Consider the following 8,639-nt stretch of genomic DNA (forward strand, 5'->3'; position numbering starts at 1 on the left):
TGGTGGAACTATGCTGTCCCTCTGTCTGTGTCCGGGTCTCAGTCCACAACGGATAATACTAGAACTTGAGAATCTCCATGGATAACAACGGCGAAATACTCAAAGGACTTGAACTTACGAAAACTGACATCTTTACATTTTAACTGGCTTAAGTAAATGTTGCCAAGGCCCTGTCTCTTTTTCCTTTCTGATCTGCATGAGTAAAACTGTAATCCGGAGGCTGCCCCTTCTGAGCTAAGCCACGTTTCACTTAGTGCAATAAAATCTATTTTTTTATCACTAATAAGATCATTGATAAAAAATGTCTTATTAGTTAGAGCTCTAACATTTAATAGTGCCATATTTAATGTTTCGGAGGGGCAGAGATGAATACTATATGCGTTAGTGATATTTGGAACAGGAACTAAGTTATTTTTATTAGTGCCGCTCTGTGTGTATTTTTTGTTTAATCTGTAATCTGTTTTTATACTTTTAATACATTGTTCCTCTGAAATAGTAATTTTAATTAGATTATTGGTGTTTATGCCGTATTGCCTAGATTTTCTACGTGCGTTGAGATTGGTTATTATAGTATTAATGTTGTGCACTTTAATGGAAGATTCTATTAAACACTTATCATGTCCTAGCACAACAGTATCATTTCGGAAGGGGTTAAGAGCAGAGATAGATAGTCAAGATAAATGAATTACCTTAGATATGTTTTCGGGGAGGACCCGAGCGCCGAAGCTGTTCGGATGCAGGCAATATATCGTTTACGCCAGCATGCAAAACAATTGCTCCAACTGCCCTCTCCTTGTGCTTCTCATAGATTGCCGGCACACGTCTCATCACATCTCGGACACGAGCACCGGGAAAACAAGAAAGAAATGATTTTCCATTAGGGCCTGCGATATTAAGGTTTCTAACAATAGAATCACCTACCACTATTACATCACCAGGGGATGAAGGCGAACTGGGGACGCGGAGAGGGTCGAACCGGTTCTGAGTTAGGATGCTCGCCTGTGCCGATGGAGGTGCTCTGGCCTTGAACCCCCGGCTGCATAGCTGAAATCTGCCGAGGTCATCAGCGGTGTCGCTCCTACGAGACGCGGGGGTGAGGTCGGCACAACACGGGGTTAATGTTACGCCAATTACAGATGGTGAGGACGGTTTATCCAGTAGCTGGGCCTTCAGATCTCTAAGGTATCTTCTGCTTCCACTTCCGCTTCGTGCCCTAGAATGAATGAGAGAGAGAGAATGAGCGGGACTACTAAGGAAGTACTGAGGGATTTAGAAATTGGAAATAAAAATGGATCCCCCAGTGAATTGACCCAGGATGGTGCTGAATGGAGTTGAGTACCAGGGGTTTTGACAGTTGATCACAGTGTGATGACCAATCATGTGGTACAGGTGGAAACAGCTGAGGCGCACGAAAGGGACTGGCTTGTATGTGCTGGTGCCCTGAGTGCCCCACCCCAAATACCGCCAATGGTCTCACACAAGTCTAAAAGGGTGCAGCCAGCACGGGGTCTTTCTCTCTATGCCTTAGAGAGACCAAGACTGTCATTACACCCCAGAATAGAAGGAAGACCGAGAAAAGAAAGACTGGGTCTACAAATAGTGCAGCACATGAGCCTGTGTCCTCACTTGTGGTGGAGGGCCGCTCTCCACTTGGGCGGAGGGGTGAGCTGACCCCAGTTGGGCTTGAGGTAGAGCAGAGCTTCCCACACTGCTTCCATGTGCACAAGGTACGATTACGAGGAGGGGAGCGAATGTGCTACGAGTGTCACCTTGTTTGTCAAGGCTAGAGATATTGTCCCAGTAGGATGCAAATAGATGCCTAGAGATGGTGTAGGTGCTGCTCCTCCCTGTCCCCTTCTTGTCTTTTCATTTCAGGACAGAGTCATGGACCAGACAATGTTGACTCCCCATCCTGGAAAACAGCCCTTGCAGGACAGGACACTTTATCCCACAAGGCTCAGGTGAGGTAGGGGCACTGTGACAGACAGCCATGGCCATTACCCGGCCAGGACAACAGCTAGATGGAAGGACCAGGGGAGAGACCATTTACAAGGCTGTGCCACCACAGATTCCCACAGAGCACCTGTTGGGTTCCATTGGGGTTGCAAGGGGTTGCTGCAGAACCATAATTTGGGTTTCCATCACACCTGGGAGTGATTCCAGGTCTGATTAACGAGTCAACTGGAACACTCCCAGAACCAGCTTAAAAGGAGTTGCCTTGCTTCACTCAGGAAGCCAGAGTCGGGAGGAAGAGGGACGAAGCTTGCCAGTGGACGAGTGAAGGAGTGGTTGCAGAAAGGAGAGAAAGAGTGTGCTGTCCACTGTGCTAGTGAATTATACTGTGCTGCTGTGTGAAGCGAGGGAAAAGCGCTCTGCACTTGTAAATAAACGTGCTGTGCTTGAACTTGTGTCTCTGTCTGTCTGTGTTGGGTTTGGTCCAGTTGCAGTGCCCCTTGTGCCCACAATATATGTACACGCATATAGTATATTCATCCATCCATTTTATTAGCTAACTTTTTCAAGGAGCTGGATCCTATCTCAGCCACAGTACATGCTGAACAAGAAACAACCACAACTAGGTTACCAGTTTACTGCATGATCCACTCAAACATACAATTATAGTTAGTCCTACAGGGCTGATGTAGAGCATCCCTAACAAGTGTATTCAAACTGAATAACATGACCTTCCTAGAAACTAGAGCAGCGACCTACAATCTCAGTAACAGTAGTGATAACCATTTGTACACTTTGTGTGTATACATATGTTTTGGGCCTGCACCAAGTTAAAATCATTTTGGACCAAAATCTTTAAATGCCTTTCAGACAGCTTGGATGTCACAATCCCTCCTAATCCATTAATAGCTGTGTTTGGTGTACTCCCAGATGGACTTAAAGTGGAGAAGGACAAACAAACTGTAATTGCCTTTACTTCACCATTAGTACGTAGACTTATCTTGCCCAACTGGAAGAATCCTAACTCACCTATTTTAAATCAGTGGATAACTGATGTTATATACTATTTGAAATTGGAAAAAATCAAATTCTCACTTAGAGGATCTATCCAAAACGTTTTCAAAACTGAGGCAGGAACTAATCAATAACATTTTAGAATAAGCATTTAAATTGAGGAAGTGGATTCTCTCCCCTGTTTTTTATTCTATTTATTTTGATTCATTTATTTATTTCCGTATTTTTACTGGTATTAAAGTTTTACTCTGCTGGCCTAACTTTCTTTCTCATGGATGGGGGTTGATTTGTTTCAAACCTAGTTTTGCTAAACTTTACTTGCTTGTATTGAATGTTATTTGATTTTAATAAAATTAATAAAGTGTTAAAAAAAAAAAAACTCTTGCCACTGTGGGCCTATTTGGTGTGGTGGCTTTGTATGCTCCTTTCTAATTCCCACTCTTTCTCACATATATTTTTATAAAATCTCATGTATTATTCTTTCTGTAAGTTACTTTAATTTGCTTATTTTAGGACCTCTCCCTGACTTGGCAGTGATGTTTGTTACTGAATCATTAAGAGGCATTACTTCATAGCCCATAATCTGCACTGTTTTGCATGGACTATAAAACTGTCCATAGTGGATTCAAGGTTTGAACCACTACCTCATGGCTCACTACTGTCATACCAGTGTCCACCTCTTACAACCAGCAGGTACACACAACACTTAAGTGCTCCAGAGTTTCTGAAACTCCCTGTACTCAGATTGAAACTTGAGATGTCAGCTTTGATAGAGAAGAGAACAAAACAACAGTTTCAGTGCACTGATTGGTCAGAAATTCTTAGTCCAAGGGTAACAGCAAGCAGATTTTGAGAAGTATGTCATGTACAAGGGGAGTCATCTGGCAAATCATTGGCAAGAAGAATAATCAAGGGAAGATGGCAGACTGAAACAATGAAAAGAAGCCTTGAACTTGAACCAGCAGTTTCGGAGCAGTACTGTCATGTTAATGTGTTTCCTTGCAGATTTGTAATTCATCCAGTTGCTCCTCATCTTGGTGCCAGTCCCGGATGCAAAATTGTTTGATTCATCTGAAAATGCATGCTTTAAGCTTGCCAAAATAAAATGTACAAATGTTGAGTGTGTTTCTGATGCAGGACACATAAAGTTCATCAAAGATCAAACTATACTTAAAAAAATCCCATAAATATTTCTCTCAGGTTTAAAATCAGCTCGCCATAACCAGAATGATCTGGAGTAACTTTATACAGACACAAAGGGAGACTTCATTGTAGTGAGGGCATGGAGGGATGATGACATGGTTTCTAAAATGAAAGATCAGCTGGGCCTGTAATACTTTGGTATCTACATGGAAGAATATTTAAAAATGTGTAAATAACAGTGTTGTAGCTGTATGCTTAAGAACAGTGAAAGGCATGTTTCTTTTTCTACATTATCAAGATGAATCCAGGGGCCACAACTCTAGCGTGATTGTTTCTTTTTTTCAAAATAGTTTCCGTAATCATTTGAATCATACATACATGTGTACAATATATTCATCCATCCGTTTTATGAGCTGACTTTTTCAAGGAGCTGGTGCCTATTCCAGCAAAAATACATGCAGAACAAGAATCAATCACAACCAGGATATCAGTTCACTGCATGGTCCACTCAAACATACAATTGTAGTCAGTCCTACAGGGCTAATATAGAGCAACCCTAACAAGTGTATTCAAACTCAACAACATGGCCTTCCTAGAAAATAGAGCAGTGACCTACAAGGTTGCTCAGTAAGAGTAGTGATAACCATTTGTACATTTTTTGTGTATACATTTCAATCATGATGAGCTAAGTTATCAAGGTAAATTGAAAGTACAGATAGTTACAAGCAAAACAAAGCACCTCTTGCTACTGTGGGCCTGTTTGGTGTGATGACTTTGCATGCTCCTTTTTCAATCCCACTCTCTTGAAAGCTTTTTATAAAATCTCATGTATTATTCTGTCTTGAGGTTAGTATAATTTGCATATTTCCAGACCTCTCCCTGACTTGGCAGTGATGTCTGTTGCTGAATTATTAAGAGGCATTACTACATATCCCATAATCTGCACTGTTTTGCATGGACTATCAGAACCATCTGTACCACTGGTCTACAAAAAATATTTTTTGTTTGCTACTGGGAACTTCAGAGCAGCTCTTTATTGAGTTTTTTACACTGGATTTCATATATGAAATTGGAATTAAGCTAGCATATCAGGTTTTTGAAATACACACTTTTGAATATCAGTATAATATATCAACAGGATATCTGGAATTTGGACTATGTCCTACCAAAATTGTTTTGATGTGTTTATTCTAAAAACAAACCAGAAGATGATACCAGAGACACGTTAAAGCATATTTATGTCAATTTACCTCAAAATAAAAGTGATGTCAGCGTGCCCAAAAATGTTGGAGGCCCTCGCTTTTGCGCTTGTACTGCACATCCGTCTCTCTTTGCAAGAACCAACAGGAGTCACCCATCATGCTCGGAGTAAATTTTCCCCGATATCAGTTTTTTTCATCTCCTTTGTATCTTGATGAAATCTTTCCCCATACTCATCTCTGACATTGCTTAGATTTGGTGGAACAAAGTCGAGATGAGAATGTAAAAAATGCGTCTTCAGTGACATTCTGGCTCCCGTAAGCTAATATACTTTCAGCATATTCTCCACAAGCTCAGTATAATTCTTTGGTCTGTGCTTGTCAAGAAAATTGTGGACAACCTACATAAATGAGGTTGCTGATTCAGTTGGCTTCAGTTTCTTTTTGAACTCATCGTCAAGCATCAGTTCACAGATTTCAGGGCCAACAAAACACCTTCTTTAATTTTGGCTTCACTTTTTTTGAGACCAAACTTATTTCTTAAATGCTGAAATACATCACCTTTACTTTCCAGTCAACCTAGTTGTCCAAGACCTGGAACATCATAACTAAAAAAACGGAAATGCTGGACGAAAACGGTTTTCAGATTTGTGAAATTTTTAAATTTGTTAAAGTACAGGTGAAAGAATCCCAGTAGCAAAATGCTTGTTGACCAGTGTAATTGACTCAAGGTTTGGACCACTGCCTCATGACTCAGTACTGTCATACCAGTGCCCACCTCTTACAACCAGAAGGTACACACAACATATAAGTGCTCCAGAGTTTCTGAAACTCCCTGTGCTTGGAATGAAATTTAAGATGTCAGCTTTGCTTGCCTGAAGAAGGGGCCTGAGTTGCCTCGAAAGCTTGCATATTGTAATCTTTTTAGTTAGCCAATAAAATGTGTCATTCTGCTTGGCTTTTCTCTAGAAAAGAGAACAAACCAACAGTCTCAGTGCATGTGTGGTCAGAAATTCTTAGACCAAGGGTAACAGCATGTAGATTTTGAGAAGTATGCCATGTATGAGGGGAGTCATCTGGCCAATCATTGGCAAGAATAATAATCAAGGGAAGATGGCAGACTGAAACAATGAAAAGAAGCCATGAACTTGAACCAGCAGTTTGGGAGCAGTACTCTGAATTCTATCATGTTAATGTGTTTCCTTGTGGATTTGTAATTCATCCAGATGTTCCTCATCTTGGTGTCAGCCCCCAAAGCAAAAGTGTTTGATCCATTTGAAAATCCATGGTTTGGGCTTGCTAGAATAAAATGTACAGATGTTGAGTGTGTTTCTGATGCAAGACATATAAAGTCCATCAAAGGTCAAGTTATATTTAAGACATCCCTTTAGTATTTCTCTCAGGTGTAACTTTATTACAGACACAAAGGGAAACATCATTGTGGAGATAGTATGGAGGGATAATGACATAATCTCTAAAATGAAAGATCACCTGGACCTGTAATACTTTGGTATTTGCATGGAAAAATATTTAAAAATTTACAAATAACAGTGTTGTAGCTATTTGCTTAAGAACATTGAAAGGAGTGTTTCTTTTTCTGCATTATCAAGATGAATCCTGGGGCCACAACTCTAGCATGATTATTTTTTTCTTTTCATGATTCTTTCCGCAATTATAATATATATAATATAGAGCAACCTTAACATGTGTATCCAAACTCAACAATATGACCTGCCCAGAAAATAGAGCAGTGACCTACTAGCTTGCTCAGTAACAGTAGTGATAACCATTTGTATATTTTGTGTGTATACATATCTGTTTTATCTTGGTAGAGTAATATATAAATTGCTCTACTTACCCCTATTGTATTATTAATATGCAGTCTTAGAATGCCTAATCTCACAGACTTACCACTGTTTATAAGGTATTCTTGTATATGCCTTATCCCCAACTTCCCTTCTATATCTATAACCTCAGGCAATTAGATGTAGTAAAAAGACAAGCAGGAGTTAAGTTACACATAAAATAATGTATTATTGATAATATTCATAAATAATAACAAAATGTAGAGTACATTTGAATATTGGCAACCATACAACCTGATAAAATTGTGATGTGTAATTCAGGTGGCACACAGACTTGTAGTTACTTAATGTCTCTAGTTAAAGCATCGTTGGTGCTTAGCTTTTAGCCACATGTCTGTTCAATATGGCTGCTGAGCTGTGCTCTTTATTGTGTTGTCTTCATCATCACAGGTTAGCAAGAGAGATGCTTCTTCATCATATGTTGGTTAGAGAGAGAGAATGTGGTTGAGCAAGCAAATTTATAGGTTTTCTGTCCAAATCCTCCAGCCAATCCAGACAGCCATATCTCAGACCAATGGGTGGAATAGATCATCTTATCTCCTGCCCCAAAACCATATGTTAAACATCCTGGCTTCCTTGCAGGGGGTTCGAAGACTTTAGCAGAGAAATACTCATCAAACTGGTTTAAGACACATCCCCCCAAATCCTGTCATAAAATTACAGAGAGACAGTCGTAAAAGGGTGTTGTCGGGGCAAACACGAATACCTCTAAATTACATTGGTTTGCCTAAATTATAAATAAAGACATACAAAACATTCATCAAGTTATATGCAAAATCTCACATCACAACAATATCAATTATGATAAACTAAACAATCAAGGTGTAAAGAAAGTACAGATAATTACAAGAGAAGCAAAAACCCTTTTCCCATTGTGGGCCTATTTAGTGTGGTATCTTGCATGCTTCTTTCTCAGCTCCTGTCCCATTCTCTCTCTTGCAACCTTATCCTTTTCCTCCTGATTCTTCTTTTGTTTGTAACATCAGATTTTCCATATGCCACTAGGCAATTTTAAACTCTTTCTGAAATGCCCTATAACTACTCTTAGTCTCAGGTGCCGTCCTTTTTCAAATAAAGTAACAACAGGTTAGAACCCATTTTAGTACACTGAGTTATCCCAGAATTTGAGCCTCAGTAATGTTTCAAGTACCAGGGTCCTAATTTAAAAAACAGGAAAATACGTAGATAAAAAAAAAAAAAAAATCAGATTAATAAAACTTGACATACGCACATTTCTACACAATTTACCATTTATAAATCACAGTCACCTTGTAAATATGCTATGTGAGTGCACCTTAAATGCTGACCTGAACCATCCATAAATGGAGCATGTTAACCAACCTCATACATATGCAATCATGATGATGCAGAATTTCATAGGCCATTTTCACAGGTATCCATTATGAGTTCATGCTAGTTTCATACTGGGATAATCAATTTCCTGTTGAATGGTGGTTGCAAACAC

Source organism: Polypterus senegalus, chromosome 3 (genome assembly GCF_016835505.1).
Source record: "Polypterus senegalus isolate Bchr_013 chromosome 3, ASM1683550v1, whole genome shotgun sequence".
In the NCBI taxonomy this organism is placed as follows: Eukaryota; Metazoa; Chordata; class Cladistia; order Polypteriformes; family Polypteridae; genus Polypterus; species Polypterus senegalus.